General features: G+C 38.2%; 1 protein-coding gene across 3 annotated transcripts in view; it reads left to right on the top strand.

The window, feature by feature from the left end:
* FOXJ3 (forkhead box J3) overlaps positions 1 to 18197 on the top strand; it is a 154599-nt gene that overhangs the window by 83696 nt on the left and 52706 nt on the right. The window lies entirely within an intron of this gene.

Genomic DNA, 18197 nt, shown 5'->3' with positions numbered 1-18197 from the left:
GTACATACGTACCACACCCTCTTTATTCATTTGTCTGTCTATGAGCATCTAGGTTTCTTCCATGTCCTGGCTATTGTAAAGTGCTGCAGTGAACATTGGGGTACATATGTCTTTTAGAATGGTTGTTTTCTCAGTGTTTATGCCCAGTAGTGGGATTATTGGGTCATATGGTAGTTCTGTTCCTAGTTTTTAAGAAATCTCCATACCGTTCTCCAAGAGGCCAAATCAGTTTGCATTCCCACCAATGGTACAAGAGGGTTCCTTTTACTCCACATCCTCTCTAGCATTTATTGGTTGCAGTTTTTTTTTTTTTTTTAATCATGGCCATTCTGACCAGTGTGAGGTGATACCTCATTGAAGTTTTGATTTGCAGTTCTCTAATAATAAGCGATGTTGAGCGTTTTTTCACGTATTTATTAGCCGTCTGTATGTCTTCTTTGGAGAAATGCATGTTTAGTCTTCTGCCCATTTTTTGATTAGGTTGTTTGTTTTTCTGATATTGAGCTGCATGAGCTCCTTGCATTTTTTGGAGATTAATCCTCTGTCAGTTGGTTCATTTGCAGTTATTTTCTCCCATTCTGAGGGTTGTCTTTTCATCTTGTTTATGATTTCCTTTGTTGTGCAAAAGATTTTGTTTAATTAGGTCCCATTTGTTTATTTTTGTTTTTATTTCCATTACTCTAAGAGGTGGGTCATAAAGGATGTTGCTGTAATTTATGTCAAAGAGGGTTCTACCTATGTTTTCCTCTAAGAGTATTCTAGTTTCTGGTTTTGCATTTAGATCTTTAATCCATTTTGAGTTTATCTTTGTGTATGATGTTAGGAAATGTTCTAGTTTCATTCTTTTACACATAGGTGTCCAGTTTTCCCAGCACCACTTACTGAAGAGACTTATCTTTTCTCCATTGTGTGTTCTTATTTCCTTTGTCATAGTTTAGGTGCCCATAGGTGCATGGGTTTGTTTCTGGGCTTTCTTGTTTCATTGGTGTTTATTTCTGCCTTTGTGCCAGTACCATACTGTCTTGATGACTGTAATTTGATAGCTTTGTAATATAGTCTGAAATCAGGAATGTTGATTCCTCCAGCCCCTTTCTTCTTTCTTAATCATGCTTTGGCTGTTTGGGATCTTTTGTATTTCCATATGAATTGTGAAACTGTTTTGTTCTAGTTCTATGAATAATGCCATTAGTAATTTGATGAGGATTGTATTGAATCTGGAGATTGCTTTGGGTAGTATAGTTGTTTTCAAAATACTGATTTTTCCAATCCAAGAACATGGTATATCCTTCCATCTGTTTATGTCGTCTTTGATTTCTTTCATTTTTGATTTCTTATTTTCTGTATACAGCTCTTTTGCCTCCTTAGGTAGGTTTATCCCTAGGTATTTTATACTTTTTTTTTTCAGTGGAGAATGGGATTGATTCCTTAATTTCTTTTTCTGATTTCTCATTGTTAGTGTATCGGAATGCAAGTGATTTCTGTGTACTGATTTTGTATCCTGCAACTTCATGAAATTTCACTAATTAGCTCCAATAGTTTTCTGATAGTATCTTTAGGGTTTTCTGTGTGTAGTATGGCATCTGCAAACAGTGAGAATTTTACTTCTTTTCCAATCTGGATTCCATTTATTTCTCTTTCTTCTCTTATTGCTGTGACTAGGACTTGCAAAACTGTGTTGAACAAAAGTGGTGAGAGTGGGCACCCTTGTCTTGTTGCTAAAAGGAATTTAGCAACAATTTAGCAAGGAATCTTAGAGGAATTTTTTAATTTCCTCCTTTTCCCTGGTGACTCAGATGGTAAGGAATCTGCCTGCATTGTGGAGGAGACCCTGGTTCGATCCTTGTGTTGGGAAGATCCCGTGGAGGAGGAAATGTCAACCCACTCCAGTATTCTAGGCTGGAGAATCCTGTGGACAGTGGAGCCTGACAGGCTACAGCCCATGGGTCACAAAGAGTCAGACACGGCTGAGCGACCTACTCTATCCCTTTCTCTTTCCTTTATTTCTTCAGTAACCTGTCGGTTAATTAGAAACATATTGTTTAATCTCATGTGTTTGTGTTTTTTACAGGTCCCCCCAACCCTGCAATTGCTATCTAGTCTCATAGCATTGTGGTCAGAAAAGATGCTTGATGTGATTTCAATTTTCTTAAATTTACTGAGGCTTGATTTTTGACCCAAGATGTGGTCTATCCTGGAGAACATTCCATGTGCATTTGTGAAGAAAGTGTATTCTGCATTTGGATGGAATGTCCTGAAAATATCGATTAGGGCCATCTGGTCTAATATGTTAATTAAGGCTTATGTTTCTTTATTAATTTTCTGTAAGGCAATGGCAAGCCACTCCAGTGCTGTTGCCTGGAAAATCCCATGGATGGAGGAGCCTGGTAGGCTACAGTCCGTGGGGTTGCTAAGGGTCGGACACGACTGAGCGACTTCACTTTCACGTTTCACTTTCACACATTGGAGAAGGAAATGGCAACCCACTCCAGTGTTCTTGCCTGGAGAATCCCAGGGACAGGGGAGCCTGGTGGGCTTCCGTCTATGGGGTCGCACAGAGTCGGACACGACTGAAGTGACTTAGCAGCAGCAGCAGCAGCAGCAGCATTGGTATAAGTGCGGTGTTAAAGTCACCTATTATTGTGTTACTGTCATTTTCTCCTTTTATGTCTGTTAGTGTTTATGTATTGAAGTGCTCCTCCGTTGGGTGCATAAATATTTACAACTGCTTTATCTTCTTGGTTGGATCCCTTGATCATTATGTAATGTCCTTCCTTATCTCTTATAGTATTCTTTATTTTAAGGTCTGTTTTGTCTGATAAGAGGAGTGCTATTCCAGTTTTCTTTTGATTTCCGTTCGCATGGAGCATCTTTTTCCATCCTCTCACTTTCAGTCTGTATGTGTTTCTCTGTCTGAAGTGCGTCTCTTGTAGACAGTGAAGTGAAGTGGCTCAGTCGTGTCTGACTCTGCGACCCCGTGGACTGTAGCTTACCAGGCTTCTCATTCCATGGGATTCTCCAGGCCAGAATACTGGACTGGGTTACCATTTCCTTCTCCAGGGGATCTTCCTGACCCAGGGATCGAATCAGGGTCTCCTGCATTGGAGGCAGATGCTTTAACCTCTGAGCCACCAGGGAAGCCCCTGTAGACAGTATATGGGTCTTATTTTTTTATCCATTCAGCCAGTCTGTGTCTTTTGGTGGAGCATTAAATCCATTTACATTTAAAGTGATTATTTATATATATGTTCCTATTGGTGTTTTCTTAATTGTTTTGAATTTGTTTTTTTAGATTTTTTTCCTTCTCTTGTGTTTCCTGCTTATTGCTAAGTCACTTCAGTCGTGTCCGACTCTGTGTGACCCCACAGACGGCAGCCCACCAGGCTGCCCTGTCCCTGGGATTCTCCAGGCAAGAACATTGGAGTGGGTTGCCATTTCCTTCTCCAATATTCTTGCCTATAGAAGTCCTTTTAAAATTAGTTGTAAAGCTGGTTTGATGGTACTAACTTCTCTGAACTTTTGCTTGGCAAGTCTGTGAAGCTTCTGGTTTCTCCATCAGTTTTGAATGAGATCCTTGCTGGGTAGAGTAATCTTGGTTGTAGATTCAGTGCCCAAGCACTGAAATATCAAGAATACAGCAGAATGATTGAATGACCTAGAAGGAGGATGTAGTAATGAAATATCACTATTATCCTTCAGTTTTATTGTGTTGGCCAAAATATTGCATCTTCCAAAAAGTTATAATAAAAGTCTGTAGATGCCATTTAAGTCTAGTCTTTTTTTTTTCTTTTAGTTTTCATTGAACATAGTTGCAAGTTCAGGTGTTTTTTTTCCGCTCATACTGACAGATGAAAATTGACACAGGAAAATTTCTATTATTAGTAGTACAATTGCTATTATTAGTAAAATCAGAAGATGAATACAAAGACAGATAGCAGCACTCTAATTATGATGGTGAAATTGAGTTGATAATATTATAGATTAGTTTTCCCAAACCCATGAAATACTGAGTTAGTGATATATTGGGTTGGCTAAGAAGTTCCTCTGGGTTTTTCAGTACATTCCTGAATGAACATTTTGGCCAATCCAGTATTTTTAAGGACAAAAGCATATATTCTGTCCTCACCCATTTTATCCTTCAACGAGAAGGGCGTCATCATGCAGCACTTTGTGACTAGAATGTGAATCATCCCATTTTGCCCCTAGAAAGTCATGTTAAAATATTTTTCATCTTTTATGATGTTTGTGCACCAAAATTCACTTGTTACTGTTCATTTGTGGACAGATCCTAAAGTTTGATGTGTAAACAAAAGTTTTACAAGGAAATTGATACAGAAATGAAAATGTGAATTGAATTCATCATTCCATTTGGGATTTATAAACCAAGTATGAAAATTTTTTGTAATTATGAAATAGAAATGGCCATCCTTCAGCAAAATTCTGAGCCATCTAAAATCACAAATGTATTTTATTTTGAAAATTATAAAGGAAGAACAGGAAGTGATAATATGCTAAAAATTTTTATGTATTTATAACCTGGAATAAGTTTTGATAGTTTTAATAATATCAAAAGCATTGCCTTTTGATAGTAAAGTATAAGAAAAAACTCACAAGTAATAATAAAGTAGAACATTTTAGAGATTACAAATCTGGAATCAGTATTTACAAGATAGGTGTTTTAGTTTCATGCATGACTAGTTAAGCAGTTCAGTTCAGTTCAGTCGCTCAGTCGTGTCCGACTCTCCGTGACCCCATGAATCACAGCACGCCAGGCCTCCCTGTCCATCACCAACTCCCGGAGTACACTCAAACTCATGTCCACAGAGTCGGTGATGCCATCCAGCCATCTCTTTCTCTGTCGTCCCCTTCTCCTCCCACCCCCAACCTATCCCAGCATTAGTTACATTCAAAAGATAGTGAGCAGGTGATACATGTACCTACATAACCTGCAAAGTCAGACAAATTTGAGTGTATTAAGTATATTATATATAAAAATATAGAACATTTGGGTTTGCTATGTTTCAGTTCCTACAAAAATATCCCAATGTCTTTTTCCTCCACTACCCTTTTATTATTGATTATGTAAATTATTTGCAAAATGACTTCACTATAAACAAGAAGTATGTATTGGACACAAATAGTAATGATGACTAGTTGTCCTGGTGTATACTTAGGGCTGATTGTCATAACTCTATGAAAGAGAAATGAGAAAAAGGAATCAAAGGTTTGTTAATTAGCCCAAGATTATTGAACCAGATCTGGGATTTGAATTGAGGTTTGTGGATTGATAGAGCTTCTCTTCTGGATATCACATGACCTTCTAAATTTTGTATAAGTATACCTCATTTTATTGTGCTTTGCAAATATTGCATTTTAAAGAAATTGACGTTTGTGTCAACCCTGTGTCAAGCAGGTTTATTTGACACCATTTTTCCAACAGCATATACTCACTTCATGTCTCTGTGTCACATTTTGGTACTTGTTGCAGTATTTCACACTTATTTCTATTACTTTATTTGTGATGGTGATTTGTGATTGGTGATCTTTGATGTTACTATTGTAATTGTTTAGGGGTACTATGAACCACATTCACATAAAACTGCAAACTTAATTGATAAATGTTGTTTGTATTCTGTTAAACTTACTGGACTGTCCTGCAATTTTCATTTCTCTCCTTCTCCTTGAGCACCCCTATTCCCTGAGACAACAGTATTGAAATTAGACCAATTAATAACTGCAGTGGCTCCCAAGTGTTCAAGTGAAAGGAAGAGTTGCATGTCTGTCCCTTTATATAAAAAAATAAAAATGATTAAGCTTAAGGCTTCGCTGGTAGCTCAGTGATAAAGAATCCTCCTGCTAGTGCAGGAGACAGACATGGGTTCAGTCCCTGGTCCGGGAAGATCCCACATGCCACGGAGCAGCTAAGACCTTTGAACCACAACTTTTGAGCCTGTGCTCTGGAGCCTGGGAACTGCAGCTACTGAGCCCTTGTGCTACAAGCACTAAAGCCTGTGCGCCCTAGAGCCTGTGGTCTGTATCAAGAGAAGCCACTGCAATGAGAAGCCCATGCACGGCAACTAGAGAGTAGCCCCACATTTCTTTCACATTGAAAGAAAAATGATTAAACTTAGTGAAAAAAGCATGTCAAAAGCTGAGATAGACTGAAAGCTCTTGTGCCAAATATTTAACCAAGTTGTGAGTGCAAAGGAAAAGTTCCTGAAGGAAATTAAATTCCTCCTCCACTGAACACACAAATAAATGATAAGAAAGGAAAATAGTGTTAATATTGATCTGGAAAAAGTTTTAGTATATGGATAGAAGATCAAACTAGCTACAACATTCCCCTAAGCCAAAGCCTAATCTAGAGCAGGGCTCTGCTGCTGCTGCTAAGTCTCTTCAATCATGTCCGACTCTGTGCGACCCCATAGACAGCCCACCAGGCTCCCCCGTCCCTGGGATTCTCCAGGCAAGAACACTGGAGTGGGTTGCCATTTCCTTCTCCAATGTGTGAAAGTGAAAAGTGAAAGTGAAGTCGCTCAGTCGTGTCTGACTCTTGGCGACCCCATGGACTGCAGCCTACCAGGCTCCTTAGGATATCCATGGGATTTTCCAGGCAGGAGTACTGGAGTGGCTTGCCATTGCCTTCTCCGGAGCCAGGCCGTAACTCTCTTCAGTTATATGAAGACTGAGAGCTATAAGGAGGCTGTAGAAGAAAAGTTTTAAAGCTAGCAGAGATTGGTTCATGAGGTTTAAGGAATGAAGCTGTCTCCATAACATGAGAGTGCAAGGTGAAGCAGCAAATGCTGATGTAGAAGCTGCAGCAAGTTATCCAGACAGCCTAGCTAAGATGATTCTTTGTGATGGCAACACTAAACAACAGATTTTCAGTGTTGACAGAACAGCCTTTTACTGGAAGATGATGCCATGTAGGACTTCTGTAGCTAAAGAGGAGAAGTCAGTGCCTGGCTGCAGAACTTCAAAGGACAGACTGACTCTCTTGTTAGGGGCTAATGTAGCTGGTGACTTTAAGTTGAAGCCAGTGCTCATTTTGACCACCACAGTACGTCTGACAACATGAGTTACTCAGTATGTTAAACCCACTGTTGAGAACAAAGTGTGTTTTGTAAGGATCTAAAATGGCAACCCACTTCACTGTTCTTGCCTGGAGAATCCCAGGGACAGGGGAGCCTGGTGGGCTTCCGTCTGTGGGGTCGCACAGAGTTGGACACAACTGAAGCGACTTAGCAGCAGCAGCAGCTTGCCACAGTGATTCCTCTGATGGATCTGGGCAAAGGAAATTGAAAGTGTTCTGGAAAGAATCCAGCATTCTGTATGGTGTTAGAAACACTCATATGATTCATTTGAAGAGGTCAAAATATCAGCGTTAACAGAATTTTGAAACAGGTTAATTCCAACTGTCATGGATGGCTTTGAGGGGTTCTAGACTTCAGTGGAGAAGTAACTGCAGATGTGAAGTGGAAATAGAGAACTAGAATCAGAAGTGTAGCCTGAACTGCTGCAAACTTTTGACAGAACTTTAATGGTTGAGGAATTGCTCCTTAGGGATGAGCAAAGAAAGCTCCTTGAGATGGAATCCATTGCTGGCGAAGGTGAAGATTGTTGAAACAACAGCAGAGGAATTTAGCATATTATATAAACTTGGTAGAGAAAGCAGCGACAGGATTTGAGAAGATTGATTCTAATTTTAAAAGAAATTCCATGGGTAAAATCCTATCAAATAGAGTTACATGCTACAGAGAAGTAGTTCATGAAAGGAAGAGTCAGTTGATGTGGCAGACTTCATGGATGTCTTATTGCCACACAGCTGCCTCAACTTTTAGCACCTACTATGTTGAATAGTCAGCAGCCATCAGCATAGAGGTGAGACCCTCCCTCTGCCAGCAAAAATATTATGACTACCCGATGGCTCAGTATTGATGGTTAGTATTTTTTAGCAATATTTTTAAGTTAAGGTTGTACATTGTTTTTTTTAGACATGATGCTGTTGCACACTTAATAGACTACCATATAGTGTAAACATAACTTTTATATGTACTGTGAAACTAAAAAATTAATGATTTGCTGTATTGTGATATTTGTTTTAAATTGCAGTGGTCTGCAACTGAACCTGCAATATTGCTGAGGTATGCCTGTATTACTTTTGTTGGGATTTAAGATGGTGTATTACTTAGGGAAAATTTTATAGGAAGCTTGCCTAGCATTCAGTGAAGGAAGTGAAAGAGACTGATGTCATTGTGACTTTGATAAGAGTTGAAGTTGTCTCAGCTCCTGAATCAGGTGAAACACGTGTGGATTTAGCAGACACCGATTTCAAAACAGCCATTATAAATATGTTGAAAGAATTAAAACATACTCAAATAATTAATGAATGGAGAGGGAATTTGAATAGAGATGGAAACTAGAAAAAGAACCAAAAAAAAATTGTAGAGCTGAAAATATAATAACTAAATGAGTAATTTACTGAATGGCTTTAACAAAATATTGGACACACCAGAAGAAAAGGTAAATTGATCAGGAACATCTGAGAATTGTAAATGTATGTGCCCAAAAACAGAGATTCAAGAAATCAAACAAAAATTATCAGAATTAAAAAGAGAAATCAACAAATCCACATTTTTAAATTGTGGTGTAGTTGATGTCGTGTATTATATAAATTTCAAGTGTATCACATGAATAATAGTGATTCACAATTTTTAAGGTCATATTTATAGTTATAATAAAATATTGACTATATTCCCTGTGCTGTACAATATATCCTTGTAGCTTATTTATTTTACAGATACACCCAGGAATGGAATTGCTGGATCACATGGTAGTTCTATTTTTAGTTTCTTTGGGGAACCTCCATACTGTTTTCCACAGTGACTCCAATTTACAATCCCACCAGCAGTGTATAAGAGTTCCCTTTTTTTCACATTCTTTCCAACATTTGTTATCTGTGGTCTTTTTGATTATAGCCATTCTGGGTATGAGGTGGTATCCCATCAGCATTTCCCATTAGCAATGTTGTGTGAACTGTTAAATTGATATTTTCCCTTCTAAATGATGAAGTCTTTGAGATGTATATTTTTTGACTAGAGGAATTAGATTAGGAAGAAAAAACAAAAAAATACTTAGGAAATTCCAAACATTTAGAAATTAATGTAGTTCTAATGTATCTTTGGGTGAAAGAAATCATAAGAATATTAGAAAATATTTGAACTGAGTGATGAGATCAGAAAATATAAAAATTTAAATACTTTTATTTGAAAAATCAGAAGGGTCCAAAATCCATTACTTTAAGCATGTTTCTTAAGAAGTTAAAAAATAAGAACAAGTTGAATCCAAAGTAAGTAGAAGGAAGGAAATAATAAAGGTAAATAAAATAGAAAATAAACAAAAAGCAATGAAACAAGAAGCAACAATGCCAGTCTTACACAAATTCTTACCAAAAAAAAACATGAATGAAGGAACAGTTCATTTCATCAGCATCACTATGATGGCAAAGAAGTAACAGATCTATAGACCAATTATTTGTGAACTTAGACCCAGTAATCTTTAACACAATATTAGCAAATTAAATTCATTGATACGTAAAAAGGAAAATACATCATGAGCAGGTAGGATTTGTCCCAAGAATGCATTGCAGGTTGAAATAAAAAAAAAACCAGTTGATTTAACTCACCATGTGAGTAGAAGAAAACTGAAAAATCATATCTCAAGTGTAGAACATTTTTACAAAATTTTGATACTCATTCAGCGAGCTAGTTATATAAAGGAATTGCCTTTATTTAAAGACATCTATAAAAAAACCTACAGTTTATATCATATTTCATAGTGAGACACTGAATGCTTTTCCTCTGAGATTGAGAAATAAAAATGCTTGTATTCACTGTTACCATTGTTCTGTTAAAAGTTCAAGTCAATGGAGTAAGGCAAAGAAAAAAATAAAAGACATCCAGGTTGAAAAAGAATAAAATTTTCTTATGTTTGCAAGTGACTTTATTGCATATGTAGAAAATCCTAAAGAGTATATGGAATAGCTGGTAGAACTAACAAGTGAGTTTAGCAAAGTCATAAGATACAAGTCAGTACAGTTTTTTTAGTTTTATTTTTTAATGCTATCAATGTTTGGAAAATGAAGTTTTAAAAAAAAAGTGGTTCCTTTTACAATTGCATCCAAAATAGTGAAATACTTTAGGGATACATTTTAACGAAATATATGCAGCCTAGTTATTGAAAATTGTAAAACACTGCCAAGAGAAATAAAGCAAGACCAAAGTAAATGGAAAGATATAGCATGTTTGTGGAATAGAGGACTCGTAGATATCCGTCTTCCCCAAATTGGTTTATAGAGTTAATGCGATCCCAATAAAAATCCTAGCAGGCTTCTTTTTTAGAAATTGACAGTCTGATTCTCTTAGTCATATGGAAATGCAAAGGACCTAGAATTGGCAAAACAATTTTGGGGGATGTGGGGGAAGATTGTAGGACTATAGTGCTTGATTTTAAGACTTTCTATATAGCTATAGTAATCAAGACAAAATGGTATTAGCACAGGGATAGATGTGTAGATCAATGAAACAGAATAGAGTTCAGAAGTAGACTTATATATATATATCCAGCTGATTTTAGGTAGAGATGCCAGTGTAATTCACTGGGGAAAGGACATAGTCTTTTTCAAGAAATGTTTATATCATGGTGGAAGAAAAATTTGTATTGATCCTTAACCTCACACTTACACAGAAAGTCAACTGTATATCTATCTCTGACAAAAGACTTGTTATTTAAAAAGTATAAAAAATTCTTTAAAATAATCAAAAGTCTTATATAACCTAAATAAACCATATGGTCAAATTTATGAATGACTGCTTTGCAAAGGATGATACCTGGATTCGAGTAAGCACATGCAGAGATGCCTGTCAACATTATTCATGATGGAAATGCACATGAAAATCACTGAGGTACAACTGCACATCCCCTGCTGCTGCTGCTGCTAAGTCACTTCAGTCGTGTCCGACTCTGTGCGACCCCATAGACGGAAGCCCACCAGGCTCCCCCGTCCCTGGGATTCTCCAGGCAAGAACACTGGAGTGGGTTGCCATTTCCTTCTTCAGTGCATGAAAGAGAAAAGTGAAAGTGAAGGCGTTCAGTCGTGTCCGACTCTTCACGACCCCATGGACTGCAGCCTACCAGGCTCCTTTGCCCATGGGATTTTCCAGACAAGAGTACTGGAGTGGGTTGCCGTGCACATCCCCTAGATGGTTGTAATTGGTAAGACTTAAATACCAAGTATTGTCAAAGACATGGAGCAGTTCAACTCATATATTGCTAATAGTAGTAGAAAATAGTGTGACAATTTGAGTTCATGTGAAATTTTGGAAAATGCAAAACTATAATAGGAAGCAGATGAGTAGCTGTATGGGATGGAGATGTGGGAACATAGGAAGAGGGATTCCTTGTTGAGCCACATAGAGGAGCTTTTTAGGGTGATGAAAATGTTCTTTATTTTGATTTTGGTATTGTGTGCATGTATATACATTTGTCAAAACTTCTTTAACTGTATACTTAAAATAGGTGCACTTTATTTTTTAAAAAATATACTTCAGTAAACTTGATTTAAAAACCAGGAAACTAAAAGTTTTTATTTCTTACTTGCTCTACTTAAACCTGTAGGAGTAGGCCCTGCTCTGGGAAGAAATTTGATGGAATGTGTGTTGATTGGCAATATTTAAGCAGTTTATTTTTTGTGAGAAATATTGTTTAATAAGGAAGAAAAAAGGTAGTTGCTTTTTAAAGGTAGCTGAAAGGGATTTTTGTGTGTGTAGGGTAAAATATAACAAAGGTTACCATTGTCGTTATTTTTTAAGTGTATAATTCAGTGGCATTAAGTCCATTAATATTGTTGTACAGCCATCACCATCATCCATCTCCAGAAGTTAATCATCTTCCCAAACTGATCTCTGTACCGGTTAAACATAGTTCCGTATCTTCCCTCCCCACAACTCCTGGCAACCACCACTACTTTCTGTTTCTGTGATATGGACTTCTCTAGGTACCTCATGTTTGTAGAATCACACAGTATTTTCCTTTTTTTGACTGATTTATTTCACTTAGCATGTCTTCAAGGTTTACTTATAGCATTCCTATGTCAGAATTTATTAAAGAGTGAATAATGTTCCTTTGCATGTATATACCTTATTTATGTTTATCCATCGACACTTGTATCGCTTTCACGTTTCAATTATTGGGAACAGCTTGCTATGAACGTGATGGTACAGATATCTGTTCAAGTCCCTGCTTTTGATTCTTTTGGGTATGTATAGAACCTTGAAGTGAAATTGATTGATCATATGGTAATTTTGTTTAATTTTTTGAGCAGTTGCCATACCATTTTCTGCAGTAGGTATACCACTTTACATTTCCACTAGCTGTGCACAAAGGTTCCAGTTTCTCTCCATCGCCACCAACACGGTATATTGTTTTTTGATGATAGATATCGTAATGTGTGTCAGATGGTGTCTTGCATTTTTGATTTGCAAAGGGGAGTTTCCAGTCCTTTAATTCAAACTGGTGGTTTCATAGATAAAACTCAGATAATAGGTTAGCAAGAGCCACTAGGTAGAAGATTTTGCAACTTCTTTTGTGAATCATTTCAGTTGTTTCTGCATTTGAGCATTCAGGATTTTTTGTTTGTTTTGGTTTTATTACGCATAGTTGATTTATAAGACTGTAGGTTGTGTTAGTTTCTGGTGCACAGTAAAGTGATTCAGTTATGCATAAATTTTTTCATTATGGTTTATTACAGAATGTTGACTATGGTTCCCTGTGTTACCCAGTAGGAGCTTGTTTACCCATTGTTTATTTGTGCAAAGTTGCTTCAGTTTGTGTTCCACTGTTTGTGACTCCATGGACTGTAGCCCGCCAGGCTTCTCTGTCTATGGGATTCTCCAGGCTAGATTACTGGAGTGGGTTGCCAAGCCCTCCTCTAGGAGATCTTCCTGACCCAGGGTTCAAATCCATGCCTCTTACGTCTCCTGCATTGGCTGGCTGTTCTTTATCGCTAACCCCCCTGGGAATCCCCCATTCTCTATATATCATAGCTTGCATCTACTAGTCCCAAATTCCCAGTCTAACTCTTCCTTTCCCCCTCGCCCCTTTGGCAACCACAAGTCTATTCTCTGTGTCAGTGAGTCTGTTTCTGTTTTGTACATAAGTTCATTTGTGTCATATTTTAGATTCCACGTATAATTGATATCATACGGTGTTTTTCTCTTTCTGACTTCATTTAGTATGATAATCTCTAGGTCCATCTGTGTAGCTGCAAATGGCATTATTTCATTCTTTTTTTGTGTGGCTGAGTAATATTCTATTGTACATATACACCACATCCTCTTTATCCATTCATCTGTCAATGGGCAGTTAGGTTGTTTCCCTGTCTTGGCTAATGTGAATAGTGCTCCTATGAAATTTGGGGTGCACGTATCTTTTCAGACTCTTTTTCTGGCTATATGGGCATTTAGGGTTTTGTCTTAAGTTATGAAAAAGTAGTTGAAGTTTCATACCATGATTTTTAAAATCGTTATAACTAGGCTCAAACACATCTTTTTTAGTCAAAATAGGAACCATTAAAATCAATACATTTTGCCAATGAGAAATAAGTTTCTTTATTCCTATAGTGTAAAAATCCATGTTTCGGAATTCGATGGAATTCGTGGAAAGCATTTGCTGCTTCCTGCTGGCTGTGAAATGTTTTCCCTACAAAAAGTTGTTGAGCTGCTTGAAGAAGTGGTAGTCAGTTGACAAGAGGTTGGGTGAATATGGTGGATGAAGCAAAACAAAACTTTGCAGCCCAGTTCAACATTTGAAGTGTTGGTTGTGCAACATGCTTTTGGGCATTGTCATGGAGAAGAATTGGGCCCATTCTGTTGACCAGTGCAGGCTACAGGTGTTGCAGGTTTTGGTGCATCTCATCAGTTTGCTGGGCATGCTTCTCAGATGTAATGGTTTTGCCAAGATTCAGAAAGCTGTAGTGATCAGAAAGGCAGCAGACCACCAAATAGTGACCATGATGTTTTTTGGTACAAGTTTGGCCTTGGGAAGTGCTTTGCAGCTTCTTCTTGTCTAGTCACTGAGCTGGTCATCGCTGGTTGTCATATAAAATCTACTTTTTGTTGCATGTCACAATCCAATTGAGAAGTGGTTCGTTGTGTGGAATAAGAAAAGATGACACTTCAAAATTGGTTTTTTTGATTTGCAGTCAGCTCATAGACATCCACTTACTGAACCTTTTCACCTTACCAATTTGCTTCAAATGTAGAATGGTCGACATTGAGTAGTTGTAAGAGGATCAGCTTCGATGATGGCTTGCAGTTCAGTTCAGTTGCTCAGTTGTGTCCGACTCTTTGCGACCCCATGAATCACAGCACGCCAGGCCTCCCTGTCCATCACCAACTCCTGGAGTTCACTCAAACTCATGTCCATTGTGTCGGTGATGCCATCCAACCATCTCATCCTCTGTCATCCCCTTCTCCTCCCGCCCTCAATCTTTGCCAGCATCAGGGTCTTTTCAAATGAGTCAGCTCTCTGCATTAGGTAACCAAAGTATTGCAGTTTCAACTTCAACATCAGTCCTACCAATGAACACCCAGGACTGATCTTTAGGGTGGACTGGTTGGATCTCCTTGCAGTCCAAGGGACTCTCAAGAGTCTTCTCCAACACCACAGTTCAAAAGCATCAATTCTTCGGTGCTCAGCTTTCTTTATACCCCAACTCTCACATCCATACATGACTACTGGAAAAACCATAGCCTTGACTAGATGGACCTTTGTTGGCAAAGTAATTTCTCTGCTTTTTAGTATGCTGTCTAGGCTTGCAGTTGGTCGTTGTCAGCTTCCAATGGCCAGCCACTGTGCTCCTCATTTTCAAGGCTCTTGTCTCATTTGCAAACTTCTTGAACCACCACTGCACTATATGTTAGTAGTTCTTGGGCCGACTGCGTTGTTGATGTTGCAAGTTGTCTCTGCTGCTTTATGACCCATTTTGAACTTGAATAAAAAAATTACTTGAATTTGCTTTTTGTCTAGCATCATTTCTGTAGTCTAAAGTAAACATAAAATAAACAACAAGTAATAAGTCATTGGTTAAAAAAGAGAAATGCACATTAAAATGATGTATAACATAACCACATTTGTTTAAGAATGTATGCCAATATCAAATGGCAAAGATCATCAGTGCAAAACTGCGATTACATTTGCAACAACCTAATAAATACATAGTGGATAGGGTTAGGCTTATGAACAATTGTTTTATCTTTTGTTGGTCTATTTGTGATAAATTACAGCCAGTCATATTTTGTGTGGAAGAACAGATACATATTTGTTTTTGTAGTTTTATTAAAATGTTTAATAACAAATTACTGTAATGTTTGGACAGTAAGTGGATTCTCAGATTAATACAAATATACACACTCATGCAAAACAAACTAAACACTGAAATTTATCATTTCCATGAACAGTGATTTAAACTGTTGTCCATTGAATTTGAGTATTTTTCTTCCTGCTTCACTTTCAACTTTAGTAACAGCTGGGTGTAGAACTTTTTCTTGCTTTGCTTATTTTGAGACCTGCTAGCCTGAACGATTTATGAAATTGTTGTTTTAATTTTTAGTGCTTAATTTCTGTAGCATTTACATTTTACATGGCTCTTGGCAAGCTTACATCAGGTCTGGTAGGCTTGTTAGCTGAAATGCAGTGACCACTTAGAAAAGATAACATGGAAGAATGCCCCAGTATGGCTGCATGTGAAGTGAGATACTTGTCTAGATTAGGACCTGGGGAAGCCTGATGTTACACCCTGTACTTGGCACGGTTTGCGCATTATCTTCCCTCTGCCCTCATTCTAACACGTTTACTGAGTACTTACTCTGTGTCTGATATGGTACCTGGCACTGTGGATATAGAAATGAGTTTTTATACTTTAAGGAATTTGTAGCCTAAAAAGGATGTGCTGTATGTGCATGTGTGTGTGTGTGCTCTGTCACTTCAGTTGTATATGACTCTGCGACCCTAGGAACTGTAGCCTGCCAAACTCCTCTGTCCATGGGATTCTTCAGGCAGCAATACTGGAGTGGGTTGTCATGCCCTCCTCCAGGGGATCTTCCCAACCCAGGGATCGAACCTGAGTCTCTTATGTCTTCTGCATTGGTAGGTAGTTCTTTACCACTGGTGCCACTTGGGAAGCCCCATAAATAGTATAGAGAGGTCTTGTAGAGAGAGAGATGAATTCTTGAGTATTATAAAAGGATCAGAGAAGGATTCCTTTAGATAACATCTGAGCTAACATTTGGAGGTAGAATATGAATTTGTCAGTGGTAAGGTAGCTGTTATAGGCAAGGAGATCAGCATGTAGGACAGGCACAGATGCATGAAAGAACATGGTGTATTTAAGGAGGTATATGCAGATAATTCATGTGGGGCACCACAGTTGATAGATGAAAGCTGCACTTACCCTCACTGTCAAATTCCAGTTTCAGTTCAGTTGCTCAGTTGTATCTAACTCTTTGGTACCCCATGAACTGCAGCACGCCAGGCCTCCTTGTCCATCACCAACTCCTGCAGTCCACTCAAACCCATGTCCATTGTGTCGGTGATGCCATCCAACCATCTCATCCTCTGTCGCCCCTTCTCTTCCCACCCTCAATCTTTGCCAGCATCAGGGTCTTTTCCAGTGAGTCAGCTCTTTGCATCAGGTGGCCAAAGTATTGGAGTTTCAGCTTCAACATCAGTCCTTCCAATGAACACCCAGGACTCATCTCCTTTAGGATGGACTGGTTGGATCTCCCTGCAGTCCAAGGGACTCTCAAGAGTCTTCTCCAACACCACAATTCTTCAGCGCTCAGCTTTCTTTATACTCCAACTCTTACATCCGTACATGACTACTGGAAAAACCATAGCCTTGACTAGACAGACCTTTGTTGACAAAGTAATGGCTCTGCTTTTTAATATGCTGTTTAGGTTGGTTATAACTTTTCCTTCCAAGGAATAAGTGTCTTTTTATTTCATGACTGCAGTCACCATCTGCAGTGATTCTGGAGCCCCCCACAAAAATGTCTGCCACTGTTTCCCCATCTATTTGCCATGAAGTGATGGGACCAGATACCATGATCTTTGTGTTCTGAATGTTGAGCTTTAAGCCAGCTTTTTCACTCTCCTCTTTCACTTTTGTCAAGAGGCTCTTTAGTTCTTCTTCACTTTCTGCTGTAAGGGTAGTGTTATCTGCATAGCTGAGATTATTGATATTTCTTTCGGCAGTCTTGATTCCAGCTTGTGCTTCCTCCAGCCCAGCATTTCTCATGATGTACTCTGCATATAAGTTAATAAGCAGGGTGACAGTATACAGTCTTGACGTACACCTTTTCCTATTTGGAACCAGTCTGTTGTTCCATGTCCAGTTCTAACTGTTGCTTCCTGACCTGCATATAGGTTTCTCAAGAGGCAGGTCAGGTGGTCTGGTATGCCCATCTCTTTCAGAATTTTCCACAGTTTATTGTGATCCACACAGTCAAAGGCTTTGGCATAGTCAGTGAAGCAGAAATAGATGTTTTTCTGGAACTCTCTTGCTTTCTCCATGATCAAGCAGATGTTGGCAATTTGATCTCTGGTTCCTCTCCTTTTTCTAAAACCAGCTTGAACATCTGGAATTTCATGGTTTACATATTGCTGAAGCCTGGCTTGGAGAATTTTGAGCATGACTTTACTGACTGTGAGATGAGTGCAATTGTGGGGTAGATTGAGCATTCTTTGGCATTGCTTTTCTTTGGGATTGGAATGCTGTCTTTCCATTGTCATTGTCAAACATTGCCTGAAAAAGCAACCTGGGAAGACTAATTAAATAATAGAGGCCAAGATTAAACTTGATTCTGGTCCAGGCTCTCAGATTCTTGGTTGAACAGACTTTTATTTTTCTGAGCTTGGATCTCCTGTTTGTATATGTGCCAATTATATAATCTTTGCTTTTCAAGATACTTTTCGAGGAAGTCACAATTTGAGAGCCTGGAATCCAGTATGTCATCAACATGTATTTTTGAAAGAGTGGTCTGAGAACTTGTATCAAAAAGTAAGAGAGAGTGAATAGTTAAAATTAGAATAAACAATAAAAGATATATGTATAGACTATTGCTTCCCAGGGTACACTTATT

Source organism: Moschus berezovskii, chromosome 4, assembly GCF_049115385.1.
Source record: "Moschus berezovskii isolate FMDL1 chromosome 4, NW_MosBer_1.0, whole genome shotgun sequence".
Lineage (NCBI taxonomy): Eukaryota > Metazoa > Chordata > Mammalia > Artiodactyla > Moschidae > Moschus > Moschus berezovskii.
This window is presented reverse-complemented; position numbering and strand designations above follow the sequence as displayed.